This window comes from Mustela nigripes, chromosome 2 (assembly GCF_022355385.1).
Source record: "Mustela nigripes isolate SB6536 chromosome 2, MUSNIG.SB6536, whole genome shotgun sequence".
Lineage (NCBI taxonomy): Eukaryota > Metazoa > Chordata > Mammalia > Carnivora > Mustelidae > Mustela > Mustela nigripes.
In genome coordinates this window covers 113374860-113401915 of record NC_081558.1, presented here as the reverse complement: position 1 = coordinate 113401915, position 27056 = coordinate 113374860, and the positions used below count along the sequence as shown (strand labels likewise).

The following is a 27056-nucleotide window of genomic DNA, read 5'->3' as shown; positions in this document are numbered from 1 at the left end:
AATTATCATTTCTACTAACTATCATAATTATCATGCCCTCTCCCTGGCTGTTACCCATTGTACCTTATAATTAATGCCACTATTCCTGTCAGTTACAATAGCCCTGCTGTTCCCCTCTGTTGTCACATATTTCAGCCACCATTATCTCTGTCATTGTCAACTTTAGTACCCTGTCTGAAAATGCAGTGGCTCAAAGGTGAGAGCCCTATGAGAACCCGATAAGCCAGGTGATGGGGATATGGTCTTAGATTGGCTGGTTTACAAATGAAAAATACTCTCCCAGAGGAGTTGTTTGCTATCTGTAGGAATCTGTAGGCATTTGCTAACCCTGGGAGGCACAGCACCTTCTAGTAGGCAAGGCCCCACAAAGCATCAAGATAGAAAGATTTAATACACACCTCAATACTTAATACATACCCTAGGAGGTACTGATCTTTACTATCATAGTGAATTTCATTGAAACAGACTTCACAGTTAAGAGAAATCCTTTCTCTCTCTATCCTTCATTTGTTCACTCAACAAGCATCTATTAAGTACTTATTATGCATTAGATATTATGTTAAGTTCTGGGTTCAAAGGAGGAAAACTGTCCTTTTCTTTAAGTGAGGGAAACATAATGAAATGTTAAAATGCTTGCAATAAATGCTACGATAATAGAAGTCCAGCGCTCTGTAACTTGAGAGGCACCAAACACAGTCTGAATGGAATGAGATTCCTCAGTGCCATCTCCCTCCCCGAGGGGCTCAGGGTCAGGGCCTGTGGCAAAAGAACTGAATAAATTCCCCTTGTTTCTCTCAACAGCTCCTCCAATAAGGTCTTTTGGAACAATATTTTTGAGGAAAATTATTTTCCTTTTCCATTTCTGAGAACTAAGCATAAGAAAATCATGCAATAGAAGTAAAAATCTATATGCACAAAGATGTCCATTGCAGAGTTATCAAAATTGGAGGGGAAAAAAAACTAGATGCAGTAAAAGTATCCAAAACCAGTGGAGTAGTTGAACAAAATGTAGAACATCTACCAATGCACATTATGAAGCAAAAATAACTATAATGGTTCAGAAGGAGCTCAGATCCTGGAGTCAGATTTTCTAAGCTTCTTTCTTTGGGCAAAGTACTTAGTGTACCTGAGTATCCGGGGCACAGTCAGTTAAGCGTCTGACTTGTGATTTAGGCCCAGGTCATGATCTCAGGGTCATGAGATGGGACTCGGTGCTCATCAGGGAGTCTTCCTGAGATTCTCTCTCCCTCTCCCTCTGTCCCTCCCCCTACCTAAAATAAATAAATCTTTTTTTTTTAAGGTAATTAATGTACCTGAGTCTCAGCTTTCCCATTAAAAATTTTTTTTTAATTTCCCATTTTAAAAAGCTAAATGGGGCACCTGGGTGGCTCAGTCAGTCAAGCCTCTGACTCTTGATTTTGGCTCCAGTCATGATCTCAGGGTCGTGAGATCGAGCCCTATGTTGGGATCCGTGTTCAGCAGAAGTATGCTTGAGATTCTTTCCCTCTCCCTCTGCCCTTCCCTCCTGATCATGTGCACTCTCTCTTTCTAAAAACTAAATTTAAAAGATGGAGCTAGCTAATAATAGTTGCTATCTTACAGTGCTGTTGTGGAGATTAAATAGGATACTTCAGGTAAAGCACTTAACAAACACCTAGAGTAGTGCTCAGAAAATTTTGCTATTATTATCATTATTAATGTGAAGTTAATTGGGAGTACTTAATAAAGCGTAGAAAATGTTCCTAGTACAATTTTAAGTGAAAATAAATATTAAAAAAGCATGTAAACAAATTCTGAGCCTATGAAAAATGCATATGAAATAGTTGTATTGACAGCATGACATTGTGAATTGAATTTTAATGAAAGATCTATTTTAATATTATTGAAAATTTCTCTCTTACTAGAAAGGAAAGGGAGGAATATAAAAGTAAAATTTTAAATGTGATGATGGGGCCCGTGGATGGCTGTCAGTTAAGCATTTGACTCTTGATTTCCAGTAAGGTCATCATCTCCGGCTTGTGAGATAAGCCCTGTGGAGAGCTCAGCACCCAGCGCAGAGTCGACTTCAGATCCTCTCCCCCATCTCCCCTTCTCCACCTCTCTGCTTGCCTGTGTGAACGTGCAAAAGCTGTCTCAATGAAAAAATAAATAAATAAATAAATAAATAAATAAATAAAACCTTTAAAAAAATCTTTTTAAAAAATCAAAAATAAATTTTTCCTGGGATTCATGTCTGCAGAGTTGATGAGCCTATATGACCTTCAGCTTGGGGAGAGACACCTTTCTTTTTGCACATAAAATTCCAATCGATCTCAGTATTTCATAATAACATACTGATGAAAGCTATATTCAAGCTATAGGTCAGCGTCGATGGGACTGCCAAGAGGTAGATTGAAACAGAGCAGAGAGAAGAAAATAGAAAGCCACATATTAAATGTTAATATGAGTTTCTTTTGTATGTATAGTGTTAATTTAAATATGCAAAAAATATGTATAAATAGCTACAGATATATTAATATAAACATAAAGAAGTAAAAGATTGGAAAAAAAAAAAAGAAGTAAAAGATTGGAAGTGTATTGCTAAGAGTAGCTATCTTTGGGCTGGAAGATCACAAATAATACCCAATTTCTTCTTTGTCCTTTCTGAAGTTGTCTACTTGGCATTTAGCACTTTTAGGTTGGGGGGAAGGGAATTTTAAAAACTATTTGTTTCTTCTTTTTATAGCCAGGGACTCTTAATGAGAAGGTAAGAAGGGGCAGGCAAGTCAGTAATGTTGTAAATTCCCTAGTGCATGTGATTGTTTACTCTAAAAAGTCCCCAAGTTGGGAGCTAAAAATAGTAAGAGCTGGGGGCGGAATTTGGGAGAGGCAACAAGTCCCGAAAGAAAGGCTGTGAGCTGGGCGCCTGGGTGGCTCAGTGGGTTAAAGCCTCTGCTTTCGGCTCAGGTCATGATCCCAGGGTCCTGGGATCAAGCCCCGAATCGGGCGCTCTGCTCAGCGGGGAGCCTGCTTCCCTTCCTCTCTCTCTGCCTGCCTCTCTCCCTACTTGTGATCTCTGTCAAATAAATAAATAAAATCTTTAAAAAAGAAAGAAAGAAAGAAAGAAAGGCTGTGAGCAGGGCAAACTGGGGTTCAGCACAGGAGCAGGGTGACTGGGAGAGGGCAGGATGACTCAGGGCTCTCCATTAGGAGTGGGGACTGTATGGGGAGGAGGTGCTCAGTCAGGGATGCATCTTGGAGAGGCTTTGTGGAGTGTACTCCTTCACCAGTGGGAGTTGTTTCAAAGGTTCAAAGGAGGAACCAAGTTCAGTGTGATCCTCCCCAGTCTCATTAGCCTGTCAACCAAGTTTTCCACTCCCAGACCTGCAACCTGATTTCTGGTCACATGTATATATCTGGCCATGTGTCTTATATTCATCCAATAGCATCCCAAAGAATTTTTTATACCCCCAGGTATATCCTGATATCGGTGCTTCTTGAACTAAAAGGACTAAAAGAACTTTACCTGGGTGGTTCAGTAAGTTAAGCAGCTGCCTTCGGCTCAGGTCATGATCCCAGGGTCCTGAATCAAGCCCCACATCAGGCTCTCTGCTCAGTGGAGAGCCTGCTTCTCTCCCTCCCTCTCCCTGCTGCTCCGTCTACTTGTGCTCTATCTTTCTGTCAAACAAATAAATAAAATCTTTAAAAAAAAAAAAAAAAAGAACTTTTCCAGTGAAGTCTTTTCAATAAAGAAATATGCAGACTTCCTGTACTTCTAAAACTAGACAGACCTTTGAAAACACTTTAGCCAAATGCCCTCGGGAACTCAAGCTACTTTGCTCCTTTTAGAAATGAGGAAACTAGGACCAGAGGGGGTTTAGGTGATTTGTCCAGGGCGGCTGAATAAGCTATGGCAGGACTCCCCCAGGATCCCTCTTTTCTCTGTTATTTTTTTTCCATTACTCCATGTTGTTCCTTGTTAAACAGGAAGAATCTTCCTTTCCTGGGATACATCAATAGAACATTAGCTCCTGTCATATTGGTACTTATTATATCTTGACAAATAATACTTACCATTATGTCCTAACTGAATAACACTTAACATTTATTGAGCCCTATGTGTTCCTTTTATAAGCTGTCATTTAATTCCCATAATAAAAAGGTATTATTAGAATATATTTTCAGACAAAGCATCAAAGCATTTAAATAAACCATCCACCATCGCCCTGTTAATAGTAGCAGAGCCAGGATCTGAACCTATTCCATCTGAATCCAAAATTACTTTCTTAACTCTTCATTAAAAACACCCTGGTTGAGGGGGGACCCAGGTGGCCCAGTCACTTAAGCACCTGACTCTTGATTTCAACTCAGGTCATGATCTCAGGATCATGAGATTGAGCCCTGCATCAGGCTCTGCACTCAGCAGGATGTCTGTTTGAGATTCTTTCTATCTTCCTCTTCCTCTGCCCCTTCCCACAGCTCACTCTCTCCCTAAAGTAAACAATTAATCTTTAAAAAAAAAAAAAAAAAAAACACCCTAGAGGGTGTGTGAATGTGTGTGTGTATATACATGTTATATAAATATATATAATGGAATATTATTCAGCCTCAAAAAAGAAGGAAATCTTGCCATTTGCAACACATGGATCCTCCTAGAGGATATTACGCTCAGTGAAATAAACCAGACACAGAAAGACAATTACTGGATGATCTCACTTATATATGGAATCTAAGAAAAGTTGAAGCTATAGAAGCAGAGAACAGAATGGTGATTGTCAGGGGCTGGGGGACAGAAAAAAAAACAGGGAGATTTTAACCAAAGTACAAAGTTTCAGTTATAGAAAATGAATAAGCTCTGAGATCTAATGTACAACAATGTGACTATAGTTAAAAATATTTTATTGTAGTCTTGAAATTTGCTAAGAAGAGAGCTCTTAAGTGTTCTCACCAGTTCAAAAAAAAAAAAAAAGAAAGAAAGAAAAGAAAACAGTGGGGTGTCTGACTGGCTTAGATGGTAGAGCAGGCAACTCTTGATCTCAAAGTTTTAAGTTCAAACCCCGCATTGGGTATAGAGATTACATAAAAATAAAATCTTTAGGGACGCCTGGTTGCTCAGTCAGTTAAGTGTCTTCCTTCTGCTCAAGACATAATCCCAGTGTTCTGGGACAGAGTCCCACACTGGGCTCTTTGCTCAGTGGGGAGTCTGCTTCTCCCTCTGCCTGCCCCACCCCCCCGCTTGTGCTTTCTCTCTCTCTCTCTCTCTTTGACAAATAAATAAAATCTTTGAAAAAAATGGTAGCTATCTGATATAATAGATGCATTAATTTGTTTCATTTTGGTAATCATATCACTATACACATATACACATACACACATATATGTCAAATCAAGTTGTATACTTCAAAGACATACAATGTTAATTGTCAAATTAAATTGTAGAAATTTTAAGATAAATTTTAAAAAATAATTTAATTTAAAAAATTAAATTTTAAAATAAATAAATAAAAATACTTTGTGCAAGAAAAAAAAAAAACAAAACCCTGGTGTATCTGGCCTTTCAAGGAGCTGGTTCTTTATTAAAGAAAATTCATCATTCCCTTAGGTTCTCTCATTTCTGAAATTGTTTTTTCTTTAATGAAAATGGCAATGTTTTAGCATCTTGACATTATATGAGAACTGAGTTCCTAAATTGTATTAACTCTAAAGACCTCCATAGAGTTAAACCAGGATAAGAATTTTTACTCTGGACTTGTTTTTATTTCTTCTTCTTTTTTTTAACAGTTTTATTTATTTATTTGACAGACAGAGATCATAAGCAGGCAGAGAGGCAGGTAGAGAGAGAGGAAGAAGCAGGCCCCCACTGAGCAGAGAGCCCAATGTAGGCCTCTATCCCAGGACCCTGAGATCATGACCTGAGCCGAAGGCAGAGGCCTAACCCACTGAGCCACCCAGGTGCCCCTTGTTTTTATTTCATTTGAGTGTGCAAAGTATTACTATGATGCATTATTATAATATGGTAATGCTTTGGATACTTAATTTAAAAGGGGGGGGCACCTGCGTGCTTCAGTCGGTTAAGCATACAACTCTTGATTTCAGTTCAAGTCATGATCTCAGGGTCATGAGTTCGGGTTGTGTGGTGGGCATGGAGCCTTCTTGTGATTCTGTCTCTCCCTCTGCCCTTCCACCTGCCCACACTTGTTGCTCTTGTTCTGTCTCTCAAATAAATTAATTAATTAAAAAAAAAAAAGAAAGAAGGAATTCAGGGTAAAATTTTTGTGAGAACTGTAAAGGAGAAATCTTAGATACTCCCTGTGTTTTATTTTATTTTCCATTATTAAGGCAGCCTTCATAAGTTTTATATTATGAAACATCTACTTTGGCACTTGACTTAATAAATAAAAAGCAAGGTGCCCTCCAATTCCTTACTAGTCTTCAGGACAAAGATCATCCAGAGTTCATCCTGAAAAGCATCTAAATTTAGAGATTTGCTGCCAGAGCAAAACTTTCATGTACCAGTAATAGAACCAGACTGGCTATCCAGAGTATGTCAGGCATGTGCTCGCAATGCTATCACAAGCAGGGTCAAGAGTGTCTGTCCCTATGCACCGGTGACCTAGGAGTCCTGCTGTTTCTAGGCCAGTCACAAAGAGATCTGAGGCTGGAAGCAAAGGAGCTTGCACAATAGTGAGTACATTTGTGAGGCAAGGGTTTTTTTTAAACATTTTTGTTTTATTTGAAAAGTAAACATATGCACATAGTGGTTTTGTTTTTGTTTTGTTTTAATGTCAAAAGCTTACTGAAGAAGACGTAGGTCTCCCTCAACCCCTTACTACTAGCCCCTTGATCTGCAACTCAGAATCAATCTCTATTTAAGCTCAGTTATGTGGCCTTTGAGTGTGGATATTTTAAGAGCAGAGGAAAACTGCTTTCCTACATCCAGTAGTCAGTCTCTCTCTTTTAATCTTACACATGCCCATTGGCAAAGACAAAAGAAGTTAGAGGACAGGACCCCGGTGAGTATTCAGAAAGCCTGCTTTGCCTTGTTTTTCAAATATAGATAACAGAGGTTGTAAGTTCTATTACTCTTCGTTTCCTTCTTTACCCCTTCTGTTCTGGAGCAAAGGGCAAAGCACAGAGGACATAGCTAGAAATGGTGGGGGAGGGGACAATAAACATAACAGTAACAACTTTGGTTGTGATAGAGCTCCTACTATATTTCGGGCACTGTAATATATTTTTTGCTTTTCTCATTTCGTCTTCATAACAATCCTATGAGGTGGGTTTTCTATCCTCATTTTTACAGACAAGAAAACTGGGACAGATCAAGTCCCAGTTACTCGAGGATATATAGCTACTAAGAAACAAAGCTAAATTTTGAACCTAGACTCTTCAACCCTGAAACCCACTGGAAACAGATGTTCAGTCTTCGTAGGGAGATAGAGGACATGATTGGCAGAGTGCTGAGTTTACTCAATGAGTGAAAAATGACATAGCACAAATTAGGATGGTCCCCATCCTTTCAGTGTATGGGAAGTGCTCTGAGATCTGCATTAGAGCTTTGGGGAGGTTACAAAAAGAGTGTGTCAGACAGAGGATATGATGATCACAGCATCAAATAAGCTTATTACACTGAGAATTCTCAGGCTGGAGATTAGTGTGCCAGTCTCAACAGACATAATTTCTTAAGAAACTGGATGGGGTCTTCCAAGAACAGGAGAGGTCTGCTGCAGATATTCTTGGACAGGGCCCCACCTTTCATATCTACTGAAGAATTCCTGGGAGGGCTGCCCATCAGGCAGAAGGGAACTACAGATGGGTAAGACACTCTCAGAAACTGCAGTCATCTGGAAGGAGAGCAGTGCCAGGGACAGCAGAGAAAGATCAAGCTGGAATTATATATGCCTTTAAATGTCACAGGACAGCAAGAAACTGGAGATGGAGTAAAAATCCACTGGGGCCAGCAGCAGGAATTCTATATGGACACACAGCCATCTGTGAGACAGATTGCTGAGCAGAGCTGAGAGTAGGAAAGAGTTGTTTTGGTTTTGGATTTTTTTGTTTGTTTGTTTTTAATTGGCCCAAGCCTGGGATCAGATGCTGTAAACAAGAGAAGACACTTTTCATGTGCTCAGACCTGAGAAGGGTTTGCAGCAGGTCATGTGAAAACGTGCTGTGGGGTGCTATGGAGAATCAGGTCTACCTAGGGCAATCAGGGCAGGAGTAACTTAGGACAAAACTTTTCCAGAATGACAGATTTCTTCATTTTGCGGGGCAGGAGGTGGTAGGGAAGAGAGAGAGAGGGAGGGAGGCAGAGAGAGAATCTTAAGCAGGCTGCACTCCCAGCGCAGAGCCTGGCACAGGGCTCAAGCTCATGACTTGAGATCATGACCTGAACCAAAATCAAGAGTCAGATGCTCAACTGACTGAACCACCCAGGGGTCCCGAGGTTTCTTCTGAGACCAAAGAAACCACCTGAATTCTCACTGCTAGGGAATTAATGAAGGAGACAGAAAGTGAGGTGAGGGATGCCTGGGTGGCTCAGTGGGTTAAAGCCTCTGCCTTTGGCTCAGGTCATGATCCCAGGATGCTGGGATCGAGCCCCGCATCGGGCTCTCTGCTCAGCAGGGAGCCTGCTCCCTCCTCTCTCTCTGCCTGCCTCTCTGCCTCCTTGTGATTTCTGCCTATCAAATAAATAAATAAATCTTTTTTAAAAATTTAAAATAAAATAAAGTGAGGTGAAATCAGATGTCCTGGGGAAGAAGAATGAAGAGCAGACCAGGGTTTGGCATCACAGAGCAGGAAGGTGCAAGTATGCCTCAGCCATCTGAAGTCAGAGTCCAGGACTCATGGCGATGACCAGTCCCCCTTATCTGCATGTAAGTGTAGCAAGTTTGGTAACAAACAGGATCCTGAATCCATCAAGGCACCGACTACAGGCATCTCATTGACCTCAACCTGAGATAGTTCCAAGAAGAAAGCAAAGATTGCCACCCCACCCTACCAGCAAGAGATGGATTTGCTTCAATTGTGAGGGAAGATATCTTGTGGCAGGCAAGAAAAAGCTCATGAGGAAAAAGCTCAGGGAGGGGGAGAGGATGCTCACCTTCCAGATGACAGACTTACCTCTTTTCCCAGACCCCAAAATGGAAACTTTTCCAGGCTATAGCTTCCCTTGTTGAATCTTTTTTTTTTTCTTAAGATTTCAGTTATTTGACAGAGAGAGATCACAAGTAGGCAGAAAGGCAGGCAGAGAGAGATGGGGAAGGAGGCTCCCTGCTGAGCAGAGAGCCCAATTGCGGGGCTCGATGCGGGGCCTCGATCCCAGCACCCTGAGATCATGACTGAGCCGAAGGCAGAGGCTTAACCCACTGAGCCACCCAGGCGCCCCACCCCTGCCTTGTTGAATCTTAATGCTTTAACTGACCTAGTGGGACTAGACAGTCTGGGTTGGGATGGGAGTAGGACCTCACCAGGTTAACTCAATTTTTTTCTGGTAACTATACAACCAGGGAGAGGCAAACCTCTGCATTCAAAGGGCTTCAGAAATGAGTCACATCTAACCTCACCAGAGAAGAAGTGAGGAAAGGGGTGGGCCTCAAGATTGGAGAGACACGGTGCCAAGAGCAAATAGTGTACTGTGTTTACTCTCCCCTTCACTCAACACTCGGAGTTGGTATTGTGTAATAGACTTGCTGAGATGTTAAATTGTCTGTGGAGGAAAATGAGGTGGGGGTGGGGTAGGCAGAAATCATTTGTTATTTATGCTATTTTCTGTCTTCTTTTTATATGTTTAAGTTTTATTTACTTAAGTAATCTTTACACACAACATGGTGCTTGAACTCACAACCCCGAGATCAAGATTTGCACACTCCTCCAACTGAGCCAGCCAGGTGCCCTGCTATTCTCTGTCTTCTGAAGAATGGAACTCTCTTGTTTGAAAGATAATGAGTGTGTGAGGTGCCTGGGTGGCTCAGTTGGTTAATAGTACGACTCTTGATTTTTGCCCAGGTCATGATCTCTGGGTTGTGGGATCAAGCCCTAAGTTGGGATCTGTGCTCAGGCAGTCTGCTTGCCCCTCTTTCCTCTGCTCCTCCCCCTATTTGCTCTATTTCTAAAATAAATAAATAAAATATTTTTTAAAAATTAAAAAAAAAAAAGATGATTAGTGTGAAAATGCAAATTTCAGAAAAAGAGATGGGGGTGTTCTGGAAGAAGGTGGCAGAGATTATGGAAAGGGAAGAAGCCCAAGTTTGTGGCTGGAGAGAGGCCTAGAGAGATGGTGTCTGGTGGGAAAAGAGGAGTAGCTTGTACCAACAGAGAAGCTGAGATAAAGGAGCAGAAATATTTGAAGGGAATTTTTATGTAGTTTTGCAGTGTGAAATGCCATATGATTCTCATTGTGAATCCTTCAGTAAAATCTCCATTCATCAGGGTTTTGCAGGGGAAATCAAATGACCCAGCTGCATTCTGGGACTGGGTATAAACACAGTGTGAGTGTCACATTCTAAAAGACCTGAGAGGGGCCCCTGGGTGGCTCAGCTGGTTAAGCATCTGCCTTCAGCTCAGTTCATCATCCCAGGGTTCTGGGATTGAGCCCCTCGTGGGGCTCCCTGTTCAGTGGGGAGTCTGCTTCTCCCTCTGCCCCACTCGTGCTTTCACTCTCTCTCTAATAAATAAATACAATCTTTAAAAAATAAATAAAAGACCTGAGAGATATGCCCAGTCTCACAGCAGATCAGGGAGAGAGGAAAAAATCAGAGAAAGCCCCATAGGAGAGGTGGCACAAGAGATGACCCTTACCCAATGACCAACATTTCTACTACAATAGTGTAAGGGGACTACACGTGAGAGGCCAAGAGGGGAGGCAGAAAGGTCTCAAAGTGTTCCACTGATGATTTACTCTGTCTGACTGTTGTCTGCATGAAGAAGGGGAGCAGGCTGGAGAGGGGAAAAAAAGAAAAGAATTGCCGGAAGAACTACGGATGATGGGCCACCTTCAAACCTTAAAGGCTGTCATGGATGCGCTAGAGAGCAAAATACGGACTGGAATGGAATCAGGTATTTGCAAGAAGAGAATATGGCACAATTTGCTATATCCCTGAAAGGAGAGGAAACAGGTCTGAAGACCCTCTGAGCTCCCCACTCCAAGTAGCTGCCTCCTTCAAATGACTAAGCCAACTTGGATTGTAAACACTGCAGAAAATAAATTTAAAAATCACCTTATAGCTTAGTCTCGCTTAACTTCAATAGGCTCCCCTTGGTCTTGACAGCTCTGTTCCTATTCCAGTCCTAGCTGAGGAAAAGACTGCCACCCAGCCATGCCCACTGATTTGTGGGGTGGGTCTAACTCCCAGGACCCTCCACCAATGCTGAAACTACCTACATTCTGGCTGAAACTACCTAAGGAGCTCCCACACTCACCAGAAGGCCTTCGCCTGTCTTCAGGGCTGCTTGTTCTACGGGTACCCTCAATCTCTTCCACTTTCAGAAGCGTGCTTGATCACCCTGCACACCCTCCTGTCCCAAGAGGAGTCTGAGGACCTCCTCATGTAGATAAGTCCAAGTGGATCCTAGGGCATCTGGTGGCAACTTTTTTCCACTCCAGTCCCTATAACCTCAAGAAGTAGAGATTATTCCATCAGCTAAAAGATAAATATTGAACAACTCCAAGGGATGTTATGATACAAAATTAATTAGACACGATCCTTGGGGGACCTGGCTAGCTCAGTTGGTGGAGCGTATAACTCTTGATCTCGGGATTGTGAGCTCAAACCCCATACTGGGTGTAGCAATTACTTAAAAATAAAATCTCAAGCAAGTTAGTGCAGTATGGAGGTTACTCAAAAAGTTGAAAATAGAACTACCTTATGACCTAGCATGTAGTGGATACACATGTAGTGATCCAAAGGGGCACATGCACCTGAATGTTTATAGCAGCAATGTCCACAATAGCCAAACTGTGGAAAGAACCTAGATGTCCATCAACAGATGAATGGATAAAGAAGATGTATTATATATACATACAACGGAATACAATGCAGCCATAAAAAAAAAAAACCGAAATCTTGTCATTTATAATGACATGGATGGAACTAGAGGGTATTATGCTGAGCTATATAAGTCAATCAGAGAAAGACAATTACATGATCTCTCTGAGGAATTTGAGAGGCAGGTTGAAGGGGGTAGGGAGGGAAAAATAAAACAAGATGGGATGGAGAGGGAGACAAACCATAAGAGACTCTTAATCTCAGGACAAACTAAGGGTTGCTGAGGGAGTGGGGGTGAGAGGGATAGGGTGGCTGGGTGATGAACTTTGGGGATTGCTGTGAACTATGGTGAGTGCTGTGAACTGTGTAAGACTGATGATTCACAGACCTGTACCCCTGAAGCAAATAATACATGTTAATTTAAAAAAATAAAATAAGATAAAGGAATTTAAAGAAAAATACAATCTTAAACAAGAAAAACAAAGGACATGATCCCTGACCTCAGGGATCTCAGTTGAGACATGCAAATGTTTATAATGAGAGATGGAAAAGAGGCCTAAAAAGCATATTTTAAATGCTTTCTTTATTATTTCCATCACTGGTCATTGGAACACATTCCATTATTTAACAAGGGCATGGCTGTATTCATAAAGTATAGAAGAGAGAGAAGTTATAACTCCGGTATCAGAAGCCAAAAACTAGTTAAATGTTTCAAAATCAGGAGGTATATTCATCCTTAAAAATATATATACTTGCAGAAACAAAGGAACAAAATATGCCTTAAGGAATCTATGTACCTTGGAAAATAGGGATTTGCAACAACATTATAACACTTGCATGCACGTTTAAAATTAAGAGGTAACCTAGGATTTGATATGACCGACATGAACAGATTTGCAGGGAAAGGCGGTTTGTCTGGGCTGTCTAGCGACCGGAGTTCTAGTCCCTTTCACCTCTCAGGCCCTCAAATTTCCCGATTGTTTATCAAGGGGTCAAATAAAAAGATCTCTATGTCCTCGGCCCAATTCTGAGAATTCTTGGTAATGTGCTTTTGCCTTGGGACGTGGCAATAAACATACGACTCAGGTTTCTCACTAAGGCTCCTAACATGGATGGATTTCCTTAACCCGTCTCTAACTAAAGCAAAGTGTTTCCGAATCAGCAACCCCTGGACTGGGTTTCCTCACACTCCGCACAGACACCCGCGCTATAGCGGGAAACCCAAGCGGCCCCGGCAGGCGCCCCCGGAGTGGAAACTACATATCCCAGGATGCCCCAGGGCAGGGGGCGCCCACTCGGATTGGCCAGGGGTCGGTGACGCTCAGTGTTTTGGCCCCGGCGGTCACATGTTTCCTTTGTTGTGAGCTGCTGCAAACACTGGTGGTTGGAGGGAGACGCCGGCGCTGGAGAGAGCGCTGCGCCGCCAGCCGCTGAGGGAAGTCAGGAGCTGCCGCTGCTGGCCACTGCTGCTGGCTCTTTCCAGCCTTCGCTGAGAGGTACCCGGGGATGACAGCTCCGGAACTATCCGAGAGGCGAGGAACCGACTAGAACCGGGGGCGGAGGGGCGGCTGAGGTCGCTACCATGGGGGTGCCTGCAGGAGGGAAGCCGGCGTTGGCCAGCGTCTCGGAGCCAGACGTGGGGTCTGAGGAGAGATTGAGGCTGGGACTTGCAGCGTCTCTGTCTGGGGCGCGGGGTCTCCTTCAGTGCCGTCGCGGTAACGGCAGTCCTGAAGGGAGGGCACCCCCGCCTCCTGGCACTACCGCCCCGGAACCGCGGCGTTGCTGGCGCAGCCCTCCGGGGGCGGGTTGGGAGGAGCATGGCCGCCGGGGCTGGGGGTAGCAGGTGCGGGTCCCCCTCTGCCCCAGGGGCAGGGGCAGCTGGTGCACAGGGCTGGGCGGACGGCCCCCGCATGTTGCCAATGGGCTTTGAACCAGGCGCTGCTCTTTTTTAATCGAAGGAAGCACTAAGAATGCGAAGGTCTCGAGCCAATACGTTTCGTTTGGTGGGGGCAATCATTGGTCCTGTTCGGGAGGGCTGAGGGGGTCAAGGTGGGTCTCAGGGCATCGGGCCAGAGAAGCCCCATTAAAGCAGTTGCGAAATGTGCCAGGCACCGTCACCTGACCGTTACCCCCGCCCCCACCCCCCGTGAGCCTTTGTTTACCACGGATGGCGGCTGAGCCAGCGCCGGGAACCCGGCCCTAGAGCGACCGTCCCCGGGGAGTCGGGGCGGGCGGGGGCGCAGGCTTTTAGCCTGCAGAGTCCCCGCCTAACCTCCCCACCTTCCTACCAGTCCCGGACGCGGATTCTTAATTTAGTTCCTAATGTTCCCGCCCCCAAGTTCTGGACACTCGAGGCGCAGACGGTTACTACAGCTGGGATTGGGCGCCTGCGGCGGACTGTGGGCGGGACGACGGGGCAAGTTCCGAGTGTTTATTGGCGGACGTCTAGTCGCTGTGCCCTTAGCCGTTCTCCCCCGCCCCCTTGAAGGTGATCTGGAGGACGCGCGGAAACGCGCGTTCTCGCCTCTGGTGCCGCTGCGGCCCAACTGTAGCTAGCGGCGCGCGTTCCCGCGCGGAAGGACTGGCGTTCTAGGACGGGCCACCTTGTTGTTCCTCGGTGACCGCCGCCGCTTCTGCCCCAGCCTTAGGCAGTTCTGGGACTGCAGCGGACGGCAGCTCCCTTCGAAGACCGGAAAATTAGCCCCCTTTAACTAGTGCCGCTTTATTACCGAGATGGTGGGAAGGAAGTTCTCTTGCGAAATTGTCTTTGCTGGTTCTGTAAACAAGGTTTAAGTAGCGAAATAAGGACTTTAACGCCATATTTTAGGATGCCTCACTCACCTCTGAGGCAATGACTATTCACAATTGAGTTTAGTGGTTAATCACTTGCTTCCAAGCAGCTTTTGAAGAATTACGCTTACTATTTGCAGCTATGGCCTTTTAGGACCACCAGCTGAGTTTGATTTTTATAAGGAGTGTAAAACATTTAAAATCTGACCCGCGTCGACCAAGATTAAAATTAGAATTCTACTTTTAAAAAGATACAGCTTAGGGGCGCCTGGGTGGCTCAGTGGGTTAAAGCCTCTGCCTTTGTCTCGATCCCAGGATCGAGCCCCGCATCGGGCTCCCTGCTCGGCAGCGAGCCTGTTGTGTTGTGTTTTGTTTTGTTTTGTTTTTTAAGAGGACTATGGCACAGTCATATATTTACCCACGTTAGTAAAATCTCCAAGAAAATATGCAGTTTGCCTAATTTCATAAGTTAATAGTGTACTTGGGCTTTATCAGATTTTTCTTTCCCTGTAAATTTGTAAGAATTCACCCAAGACCTAATGCATATTTGCAGAAGGTAGATGGAGTTCCCTGGGTGAAGCAGGAACTGAATATGAACAGCTCTCATTTGTTACGCACTCTTAATATATTTTTAATATTCAAGTGGAGATGACTACACCAGAAGGGAGCTTCTGTGATCCCAAACTGTCTCTTCACTTGTGCATTGAGGACACTTAACATATAAATAAGTACAAACTGCAAACCTCTAACCTTTTTTTAAAATCAACACTCAGAAGCTTGCTTATCTAGACAAAGCCTGTAACTTTGTCTCAGAACAGGAAAAAGAAATGAGTTAAGGCTCTTAAGCTTTAATTTAAACTTTCCTACCTTTTGTTCAGGTTGCTAAAACCTTAATACTTAAAAATAAAACAAACTTCCTTGTTTTTCTGCCATTTCATTAAAACCCAAAAGTCAAGCCTGTGAAAAATAAATACTATTAAATAAATGACAGCAGTTATTTTGTATATACCTTTTTATACTTATTTTGTATATACTTTTTTAGTTCTTTTTATTTTATTTTATTTTATTATTACTTTATTTCTAGTTATTTTGTAAATACTTTTTTTGTATATACTTTTTTATACTGTACACTCCACCTCTTTTTTTATAAAACAACTACCAGAGACTTCATGCGTTCTTTTTTATTTTTTTTTTAAGATTTTATTTATTTATTTGACACAGAGAGAGATCACAAGTAGGCAGAGAGGTGGGGGGTGGGGAAGCAGGCTCCCCACTGAGCAGAGAGCCCGATGTGGGGCTCAGTCCCAGGACGCTGAGATCAGGACCTGAGCCAAAGACAGAGGCCCAACCCACTGAGCCACCCAGGTGCCCCTACACTCCACCTCTTTAATGACTGGACTTTTTTTTTTAACTTATTTATTTGACAGAGAGAAAGAGAGACAGGGGGAGCAGGAACACAAGCAGGGGGAGTGGGAGAGGGAGAAGCAGGCTTCCCGCTGAGCAGGGAGTGGGAGGCCTCAGCTGGGCTCAATCCCAGGACCCTGGGATCATGACCTGAGCAGAAGCCAGATGCTTAACGACTGAGCCACCCAAGTGCCCCATATATACTTTTACCTAGAAATTTGAGACATCCTTTTTCAATAAATATTTAGGTATGGACTGTATGCTGACAAATGTAAATAAAATAGGCTTATAAGTATATCCATCTAACTGAAGTTTTATATGATCCTAATTGTGTGACTAAAACAAAATGTGGCCATCTGACAACTTGATATTTTGAAACTTTTATTCTTTCTACTATTAAAAACACAATAGCTAAACTTTTAATTGATGAGTTTGTCATTCTGCCTAAATTCATTACCCAAGGGTTTATAATTTTTCAGCATTTGGCACATCTTAAAGTCTACTAAATGATGTTTAAAAGTGATTAGGCCTGGGGCACCTGGGTGGCTCAGTTGGTTAAGTGTCCAACTCTTGATTTCAGCTCAGGTCTTGATCTTGGGGTTGTGAATTCAAGCCCCACATTAGACTCCACGCTGGGCTTGGAGCCTACTTTTAAAAAGAGTGATTAGGTTTTACTCTTTACTCAATAGTTTCTAAAAGTTATTTCTGTAAATAATTTCTGTCACCCCTAAGGTAAATATAAATCACTAACAAAGATATTTTATACATAAAGAAGTCATCCAAAATACTAGATCTTAAACTTGGTCTGGTCGAGTGGCAGAGCAGTAGGTAGTGTCCTTGCAGATTTAATTTGATTTTAATATGGAACAATGTATTAAATACCATGTTTCTAAAAGAAACATGTTAGCAGGGTAAAACCAAATGACATTAAGTCTACAGGTTAAGTCTAGTGAGAAGCATGAATTGGCTTAATAGGGAGCTTGATAGTAGGTGTGATGTTTGATAATTAACATTTTTTTCCTCCTTTGTGGGTTGGGGAATATTAGTATGCAAAAGTTTTAAGGCAAGGGAGAGAAACACTGAATGAAGGTATTTGATTATTTTGTTCTGTTATTTAAGATCATATTCTTTTTTAGTTACAGGACCATATTGTTAAGTCTGACACATTGTTTAAGCACTGCTAAATTTTTCATCATTAGACACTTAGTTTTTTTCTCTCATTAATCAGAATGTATTCACCATTTGAATTCTAGTCAACAAGGGATAACCACTTGTTGCTCTAATCCTAGGGAAAGAAATTGAAGTGTCAGTTGGTTTCTGATGTCTGATGGTAAATGTGTTCTTGATTCAACATTTAAAATGTTGAAAATAACATCTTGTTTATTTACTGTTTATTTTTTATTTAGCTGTGTAAAATAAACATTTATTTAGCTATGTAAAATAAACTCTTCTTCCTCCCCTCAAAAGAAAAGAACACCTTGAAGACTGGACTTTAAATACTGAATTTGTAAAACTTGGTTCAGTTTTACAGATGCTCCCAAAGTAAAGCTTTATTTTTTTTTTTAAAGATTTTATTTATTTTATTTTATTTTATTTGACAGACAGAGATCACAAGTAGGCAGAGAGGCAGGCAGAGAGAGAGGGGAAGAAGCAGGCTCCCTGCTGAGCAAAGAGCTCAATGTGGGGCTTGATCCCAGGACCCTGGGATCATGACCTGAGCCGAAGGCAGAGGCTTTAACCCACTGAGCCACCCAGGCGCCCCCAAAGTAAAGCTTTAAATTGAAATTTTAAGAGTGTAAATTTATAGTTTTTAAAAAGTCATTAAATAGAATGGTTCAAATAAATAAATTAGCTTTTGTGAAAATCGGGTGAAAGTATTTGAAATGTATAAAAATATAAAATGTATAAAAATATATAAAATCTGCATGATTTTATGTAGTACCATGTTAAGTATAATTTTCTAGTCATTTTTAAATAATGGACTTACTATGTTGTACTTTTCTGGCTTTCTTTTGCTTTTATCTATATAGCTTTATATTAAAAATAAACCTCTTCTTGGTTAGTCTTCTCATTGCTGTTTTCTGCACTCAAAGTTAAATTTGCGAAAATGTAGCGTAGAACATAGTATGTGACAGCTCACTATCACTAGTTGTAGGGACCACATTAGTGAAAATGTTGGTTTCCTTTGCTATATGGTATGTATTGTCTTAAAAGCTCCTCCTTAACCCACACAATCTTTTAAGATTGATGATAATTTCTTTATTTTGTATAGGATTCCTGCATTCTGAAGAAAAATTGGGCTTAGTTGCAGTACAGCTACATTCTAGATCAGTTCTGATATTATAACTCCTTTGGGCTTTGTACACTGACCTCCTCTGTCCTTTGCTTTTACCTGTTAGGCTGGTAAGTATTTCCTTAAAACTCCACTCAAAATGCCCTAGTGAATTGCCTTGCCCTTCTACTCCTTAAGGTAGTAATTCTAGACCAGGTCAATCATGAGAAAAATCTATTCCAATCTGTGTTTTCTACTAGCAAAACACTAAAAATTTGAATCTATTTTAGTATCAGTCCTGGAGTAGTTGTTGTTCTCCTTTTTTTGTTTGTTTGTTTGTTTAAATAAACTGTATACCCAGTGTGGGGCTCCAACTCACAACCCAGAGATCAAGTTACATGCTCTGCCTAGCCAGCTAGGTACACCAGCCCTATAGAGTCTTGAACTGAATCTGAATCCAGTATTTATGATCCCAGTGCCAGACAGAAACACATTTCTTCAGTTGACTTGGATGCCTACATTGGCTCAGGATTTTATTGTCCATTGGGAAAAAAACCACTTACTTAGCTAGGATTAACAGTCTCCTAATTTGACCAAGTTGAAATATTCTTTACCAGGGATACACCCAAGTTATACTTACTTCTGGGAGTAAGGAAATGTTCAAAATAACTTCTATTTTACAATTGTAGTATAATCAGGGCATAGAGATGTATTTGTGTACATATGTAGGGAAAAATGAGTAGTTCATATCTTGGTTTTCATGATCAACTTTTAAAAATTTGCCTTTTTAACACTTTATGAGTTCTGTTTGTAGATATCTGGGCCAGACACCAGAACCACTTGTGTTTAATTACTATTGCTGTTCTCTGCACAGTTCAGGGTTCTAGTACTTTCTCTTAAGCATTCCTCTCCTTCCCATCCTTCAAAAGAAAAAAAAAAAGAACTGTGCTGAATTAATTGGTTTTCACAGGTACTAAGTTTATAAGGTTTAACAAAGTAGAAGAAATAATATATATTAATGCATTAAAATGCATGTATAATAATGCATTTATATATTCTAAAATAATTATTTGAGATTCTATATGGATAATCTAGATAACTAAGGATTAAAAACGAATTTTTTCTTGAATTACCAAGATATTTTCTGATTTTCTCAAACTGATTCCATAGTTTTATAATACATAATGACTAAACTGTCAATTTTTGTATTATTGATAGACAAACTCAGAATTATTTAATGACCCCAAACTCAGATGAGACCTCAACTACCAGCTACTCTTCAAATAGCCATAGTGGAATAGTCACAGGATATATATTTTGTCATCTCAGTGCCACCAGTTAACTTGCTATTGACACAAATCTTTGTTTACTCATCTTTCAAGAAACTTTACTCCAAGATAATATTGTCAAGTAAGGAAGTTGACCAATAAGGAAACTAATTTGTATGTAAAAGAGCATAAAATTATTAATTTGCTTTAAGGAATTGTTATTCAGTAGTGATTTCCTATGCAAAAGTAAACTTTTAAACTATGTAGAAGTCAGAAACTGAAGGCTAAAAACTTCTTTAACGTATTAGCAAGTAAAGCCAACTATGCTTTGAGTGATTAGTATCTGATAATACATTGCTGTTCTCCATTTATTTTAGGTGTGGAAGTTAAAACAACACAAATATTTTGACTGGGGATTTGGTCAAACAAATGCTAAAAAGGTATTATTTATATTATATTTACATTTATAATATTTATAAAATACCTAAGGGGTGCCTGGGTGGCACAGTTGGTTGAGTGTCTGACTTTTGATTCTGGCTCAAGTTGTAATCTCAGGGCCCTTGAGATTGAGCCCTGTGTCAGGCTGTGCATTCAGTGAGGAATCTACTTGGGATTCTCTTTCTCCTTCTCCCTTTACCCCTCCCACTTGCATGCTCTCTCACTCTCTCTCTCTCAAATAAATCTTTAAAAAAGAAAAACAAAACTAAGCATTGTTATTGGAGAATCCAAACCATTTTCCTTTCTTTAACCAGGGATTACTTAAGCCTGTCAGTGTATTGGGAAACAATTCTGTCCTCAAGATTATAAAAGGAAACAGTCCCTCTTCTACATTTTTCTACAGAAAATGGAGATATTAAGGAAATTCTCCTCATTTTTCTGAGACACAGGCCAAAAATAATTTTAAATCTCTACCTAGCAGTCAGGAATTAGATCTACAACATGCTTGAGTTCTGCAGTTGGAAATAAACCCTAGAGTACCTTTAACCAGAAAAATCCTTCGTTAAAAATCTTCCTTTCAGGGGCGCCTGAGTGGCTCAGTGGGTTAAAGCCTCTGCCTTCAGCTCAAGTCATAATCCCAAAGACCTGGGATCGAGCCCCACATCAGGCTCTCTGCTCAGTAGGGAGCCTGTTTCCTCCTCTCTCTCTGCCTACTTGTGATCTCTCTCTCTCTGTCAAATAAATAAATAAAATATTTTTTTTTTTAAATCTTCCTCTCAAGTGAGAGTATTGCTTCAGAAATAAAGCTCCTGGGACGCCTGGGTGGCTCAGTTGGTTGGATGACTGCCTTCAGCTCAGGTCATGATCCCGGAGTCCCGGGATCGAGTCCCGCATCGGGCTCCCAGCTCCATGGGGAGTCTGCTTCTCCCTCTGACCTTCTCCTCGCTCATGCTCTCTCTCACTGTCTCTCTCTCTCATAAATAAATAAATAAAATCTTAAAAAAAAAAAAAAAGAAAAGAAAAAAGAAATAAAGCTCCTGAAGACGTAAGCAAGGGAAAGAAAGATACTCCCTTTTCTAGACAAATCATGCAACTGGCAGTCAGGCACTGACATGACAGTCTGATCACCCTTGCATTTGCTACCTTTATCTAGATAATACTTTGTCGTTGTATTTCTTTGGAACAAACATTTTCCCTCTTACTTTGGTTAGAGATGCTTATTTAGTTGCTTACTTTTTCCTGAAAGGAATGATGATGCTTTGATATTTGTTAAATTTTTAGAAGAATTCTACCTGTTATTTATGTTTTGTTTGCTTGATTGTATATAAATTCATTTATTATAAATCTTGAACCTATATTAGATACTGTACTCTGAGATGTGGTTAAACCTGTGTTCACATTTTCAACCATTACTAGTTAAAATAAAATACTTTGTGTAAAATGGGAAAACAAAAGCTGGTAAATTAAATCTGGAAGCTCAAAAGATACACTTTGAAATACTTCTCCTATTTCTAAGATCTTCTTTTTTATTTTTTAAGATTTTATTTATTTATTTGACAGAGAGAGATCACAAGTAGACAGAGAGGCACGCAGAGAGAGAGAGGGAAGCAGGCTCCCTGCTGAGCAGAGAGCCCGCTGTGGGACTCGATCCCAGGACCCCGAGATCATGACCTGAGCCAAAGGCAGCGGCTTAACCCACTGAGCCACCCAGGTACCCTCTAAGATCTTCTTGCGTGAATTATTTACCCTGTATAGGAAGAGTTTACATTTCGTGTTGTGGACACTGGTTAATGGGAGAGTTGTCAGAAAGTCTAGCAAAAGTGAGGATGTACAAAAAGCTAGGCCAAAGCTGCTTGGAAGGAAACAGCCCAGATCTGTGAGATAGCCTCCCCAAGTACAAAGCAGTAAACAAGTATCTTGTTGCTGTTGAATACTTTGTAATAGCAGCAGGTGATTTTATAGCTGTTATAGTCAGGATTTTCAGTTTTACACTGGGCGAAAGCAGTGGAAGACCTCTTGTCAGTCAACAGTCAAGGAACCAGCTACAAGAATAAGAGGCAGAAAATAACATGAAAGACAAACCTTTAACTCCTACAAAGGTCTAATCAGCCTTATATTAATACATAACTTGCTCAATCTATTATCTCCAAATTTATCAGATAGAGATACTAGGTAACAAATACCAGACACAGTAAGATTATTGGATACAGAAAGCAGAGTATCTTTTCACTTGTTTTCTTTCTTGTCCCTTTTAGCCAAAAGGGAAATTCTTAGTCCTTATAGTCTGTTATTTTGTTTTGCATTTTGTTTGTATTCTGTTGCATTATTTTGTTTCATTTAAACATTGAGAAGGGGCACCTGGGTGGCTAAGTCAGTTGGGCATCTGACTCTTGATTTTGGCCTGGGTCGTGATCTTGGCTTTGTGGGATTGCACCCTGCTTCTGGCTCTGAGCTTGGTGCAGTTCTGCTTAGGATTCTGTCTCTTTCTTTCCCTCTAGCCCTCCCTTGGCTCACGAGCTCCTGCCCCCACAAAATAAATGAATAAATTAAAAAAAAAATTCAAATACTGAGAGAACAAAAATGTAGAACAGGAAAGGTATAAAGGTGAAAATTTATGTTGTCAGTAATGCCAGTAATAATATCACTAATCAAAAACAATAATTTGTGAATTTTGTTTTAATCTAAAACACAGTAAGAATTTAAGTAAGCTGATTTGAAGATAAATTCTTTATTTGGGAAGCTGTTTTATGACTGATTCAACCATGAATCAGTGAATCATGAATTTAGCTTGGTAAAGCATTAAGGTTAAAATAAGTTCTATTCCATATCATATTTATTTATGTTCATTATAATTGAATGGTTATCACTTGTGATACTATGTGCCTTGAACTTTTTTCAGTTTCAAGAACAAAAATTGGCATTCGGGCACAGTAGTGATCTCTCACCTATGGGAGATAGGTTTCTGTGTATTGAACCATTATTGAGATAACTTCATGTTAAAAGTGTATTTGAGGGGCACTGGGTGGCTCAGTCAGTTAAGCATCTGCCTTCAGCTCAGGTCATGATCTCAGGGTCCTGGGATCAAGCCCCACATCAGGCTCCTGGCTTTGCGGAGACTCTGCTTCTCCCTCTCCCACCGCCCCTCCCCTGCTCATGCTCTCTCTGTCTCTCTCTGCTGTCTCTCAAATAAATAAATAAAATCTTTTTTTAAAAAAGTATATTTGAGATATGTGCACATGTCTGGGAGCTTGCAATTTAGAATTGATATGTATTATAAGTGAATTTTTTAAAAAGATTTTATTTATCCATTTGACAGCGAGAGGGCACAAGCAAGGGGAGCTGGAGGCAGAAGCAGAGGGAGGAGATGCAGGCTCCCCGCTGAGCAGGGAGCCTGATGTTGGGCTTGATCCCAGGATCCTGGGATCATGACCCGAGCCAAAGGCAGACACTTAATGACTGAGCCACTCAAGTGCCCTATAAGGGAATTTCTACATTTTAACCCATGTATATGTATTTGTGGGTAGCACCCACTTGCATGGGCATCCATAACCCAAGAAGTTTAATGACCTACAATAAGGCAAACTTGAACTCTCTAGTCAGGAAAATCTCCAGAGAGATGGGAGGAAACATCTCCCTTTTTTTTAGTTCTTGAAAATATATTTAATACATTTATGTTCTTGATAATACATTTTAAAATATTTTAAACTCATGTAATTTTATTCATTTAGGTATTAAAATGAACAAAAAATGATTTTTTTAAAAAAGCTTTTCTTCTTAAATTTTATTTATTTATCTGGGAGAGAGAGAGAGAATGAGCACAAGGAGGGAGAGCTGCAGGCAGAGGGAGAAGCAGTCTCCCTGCTGAGCAAGGAGCCCAATGAGGGACTCAATCCCAGGACCCTGGGACCAGGGCCCAAGCCAAAGGCAGATGCTTAACTGACTGAGCCACCCAGGTGTGCCTAAAATGAACAAAAGAAGATTTTTATTCTTAGGAAAATCTGTTACCTAAAACCTCCAAAACATAATAGATTACAGTTCAAAATTTGGCTTTCTAGGACCAGAATGTATGTGTAGACAAATATTTCCTCAAATTTAAGAAAAACTAATTTTACTGACTAAATACCCAGTAATTGACATTGCTCCAAAAAACAGTTATTCATAAGCATTCTCTTAGGTTTTTTTTTTTCTCTTAGGTTTATTTTTATTTGTGTGTTTATTTAAATAAGCTTTCTACATGAGTTTCCACTGCTATATAACAGTTTCATTATATTATAAACTTTGTTATACATTTTGAAAATAATATATAATATTTGAATACTTAAAATTTTCTGTTTGTTTTCTTAAATGTAGAAGTGAGGGTAAAAATTATCCCTGTCAGTCTTTCACTTACTTTACAAATAGTTTCTGCCTATTTAGAAAAATCTGTCTTAATCCTGTGTATAAAGATAAAGTCCTAAGGCTATAAACAATTTTTCTTGTTAATTGTAGTAACAACCTCATAAGATTGTTGGGAGGTTTAAATTAAATCTCTATGAAGAATTTAGACAGTTGAGGCACCTGGGTGGTTCATTGGTGAGACATCCAACTCTTAGTTTTGGCTGGGGTTGTAATTTCATGGGTGGTCGAATCAAGCCCTCTGTTGGACTCCACACTGAGAGGGGAATCTACCTGAGGATTCTCTCCCTCTGCCCCTCCCTCTTCAAATAAATAAATAAATAAATAAATCTTACCTTAAAAAAAAAAAAAAAGATTTATTTATTTATTTATTTATTTAAGAGAGAGCAGAGGAGGGGCAGAGGGAAAGGGACAGAATCTCAAGCAGACTATCTACTGAGAGCCCCTTGTGGGGCTCTGTGACCCTGAGATCATGACCTGAGCCAAAATCAAGAATCAGTTGTTTAACCAGCTGAGGCATCCAGGCACCCCACTAAATTATCTTTAAAAAAAGAGAGAGAGGGATGGCTGGGTGGCTCAGTTGGTTAAGTGACTGCCTTCGGCTCAGGTGGTGATCCTGGAGTCCCTGGATGGAGTCCCACATCGGGCTCTCTGTTCAGCACGGAGTCTGCTTGTCCTAACCCTCCCCTTCTCTTGTTCTCTCTCTCTCTCTCATTCTCTTTCAAATACATAATCCTTAAAAACATAAAAAATAAAAAAGAGAATTTAGAAAATGCCAGGCACATAGCAAGCATATTTTTAAAAAGATTGTTGTGATTTTAAAAAGTGTTGTTCTGTTTTTTTAATGTATTTAAGGAAATATAGCCCCCATGGCATCGTCAAACCAGTTAATACACAATTAGTACGCAGATTTGGCTCTTAATAGTTCCTACAGCGTTACTTGGTAGATTTCCAAGAACTTCCTTAGTTTTAGCCAGAATTCTTAGAGGGAACCAAAATGACCCTCCTTCGGTCATTTTAGCATGTTTTAAATCCACATGAACACAATAGAAATGTTCCTATTAGCATACTGCCTCTGAATCCCCACCTGGTGATCGATCCCAAATAAAAATAGTGTTTATTTTACTTGCATCTTTATTCCATTTGATAACATTGCTTGAATTTTTTTCTGACTTTACCTGCAAAATTAGGAGATAAAGAGAGGGATGGAAGAGAAAGGATTTTGTACGTGCAAACATTTAGGCGACCTTCAAATGTTATTACAACCAGGTACTTTTTCCTACTAATTAGAATAGCCTTGGGCAACTGGGTGGCTCAGTGGGTTAGGCCACTGCCTTCGGCTCAGGTCATAATCTCTGGGTCCTAGGATCAAGTCCCACATCAGGTTCTCTGCTCAGCGGGGAGCCTGCTTCCTCCTCTCTCTCTGCCTGCCTCTCTGCCTCCTGTGGTCTCTGCCTGTCAAATAAATAAATAAAATCTTTAAAAAAAAAAATGGTTTAGAATAGCCTGGTGTACATCTGCCCAGGGAAAATCCTATCACTGGGACTTAAGAAAGATTAAGTGCTAATTTATATGAAGAGGTAAAAAATATTTAATAGAACCTTAAGTGGGAACTGTCTATAGTAGTGTGGTATCATATTGCCTTTGCTACCTTATTAATCTTTTTGTGAATATGCTTTGTCTTAGCTATATATATTAAAACAAAAAAAACCACCTCAGCTGCAATATCTAGTAATATCCTACATCTCCAAAAACTATAGGCTAAGCACAGTATCCTGGCAATGGTAGACACACAATAAACATTTGTTGATAATGTTAGAAAATGGAAGTGACGGGGCACCTGGGTGGCTCAGTGGGTTAGGCCGCTGCCTTCGGCTCAGGTCATGATCTCAGGGTCCTGGGATCGAGTCCCACATCGGGCTCTCTGCTCGGCGGGGAGCCTGCTTCCTCCTCTCTCTCTCCTGCCTCTCTGCCTACTTGTGATCTCTCTCTGTCGGATAAATAAATAAAATCTTAAAAAAAAAAAAAAGAAAGAAAGAAAATGGAAGTGACAAGGTTAAATACACTCAGTGAAGGAATTGATGAAAGTTGGAAGTATCTAGTGAATATTGCAACTAGGGCATCTGGGTCATTAGTGTGATGAGAAAAGAAGGCAAATATAAGAACAAATTAGGGGGCGCCAGGGTGGCTCAGTCGGTTAAGTGTCTGCCTTCAACTCTGGTCATGATCCCAGGGTCCTAGGAATGAGCCCCAAGTCAGGCTTCCTGCTTGGTACTTGTCCTTCTGCCTTCCCAACTTGTGTGCACGCACTCTCTCTCTCAAATAAATAAAATCTTGAAAAAAAGAATAAATTAGAATATGAAAGAGAATATAATAGCATGAGTTGCTTCTTGGTTTTGGTATTTCATATTTTCTTATTTCACATAAGGATTTTTAAAATGGGGTACAATTTAATATGCGAGGGTTATACAAAAAAACAGGGTTTTTTTTTTTTTTATTAATTTGTTTTTAGAGAGAGTGCAT

General features: G+C 40.7%; 1 protein-coding gene across 4 annotated transcripts in view; it reads left to right on the top strand.

Annotated features, from left to right (window-relative positions):
• The first annotated feature begins 13309 nt into the window (after nt 1–13309).
• The window catches only part of KLHL24 (kelch like family member 24), a 48414-nt gene continuing 34667 nt past the window's right edge, over nt 13310–27056 (top strand). The window contains exons 1-4 of one of the 4 annotated variants that reach the window (XM_059391449.1): nt 13310–13462; nt 18433–18563; nt 20078–20140; nt 21699–21849. The gene's annotated coding sequence lies outside the window, so the exon portion shown is untranslated. The remainder of the gene's footprint in view (nt 13463–18432; nt 18564–20077; nt 20141–21698; nt 21850–27056) is intronic. The other 3 variants (XM_059391447.1, XM_059391448.1, XM_059391450.1) reach the window with 3 other exon arrangements.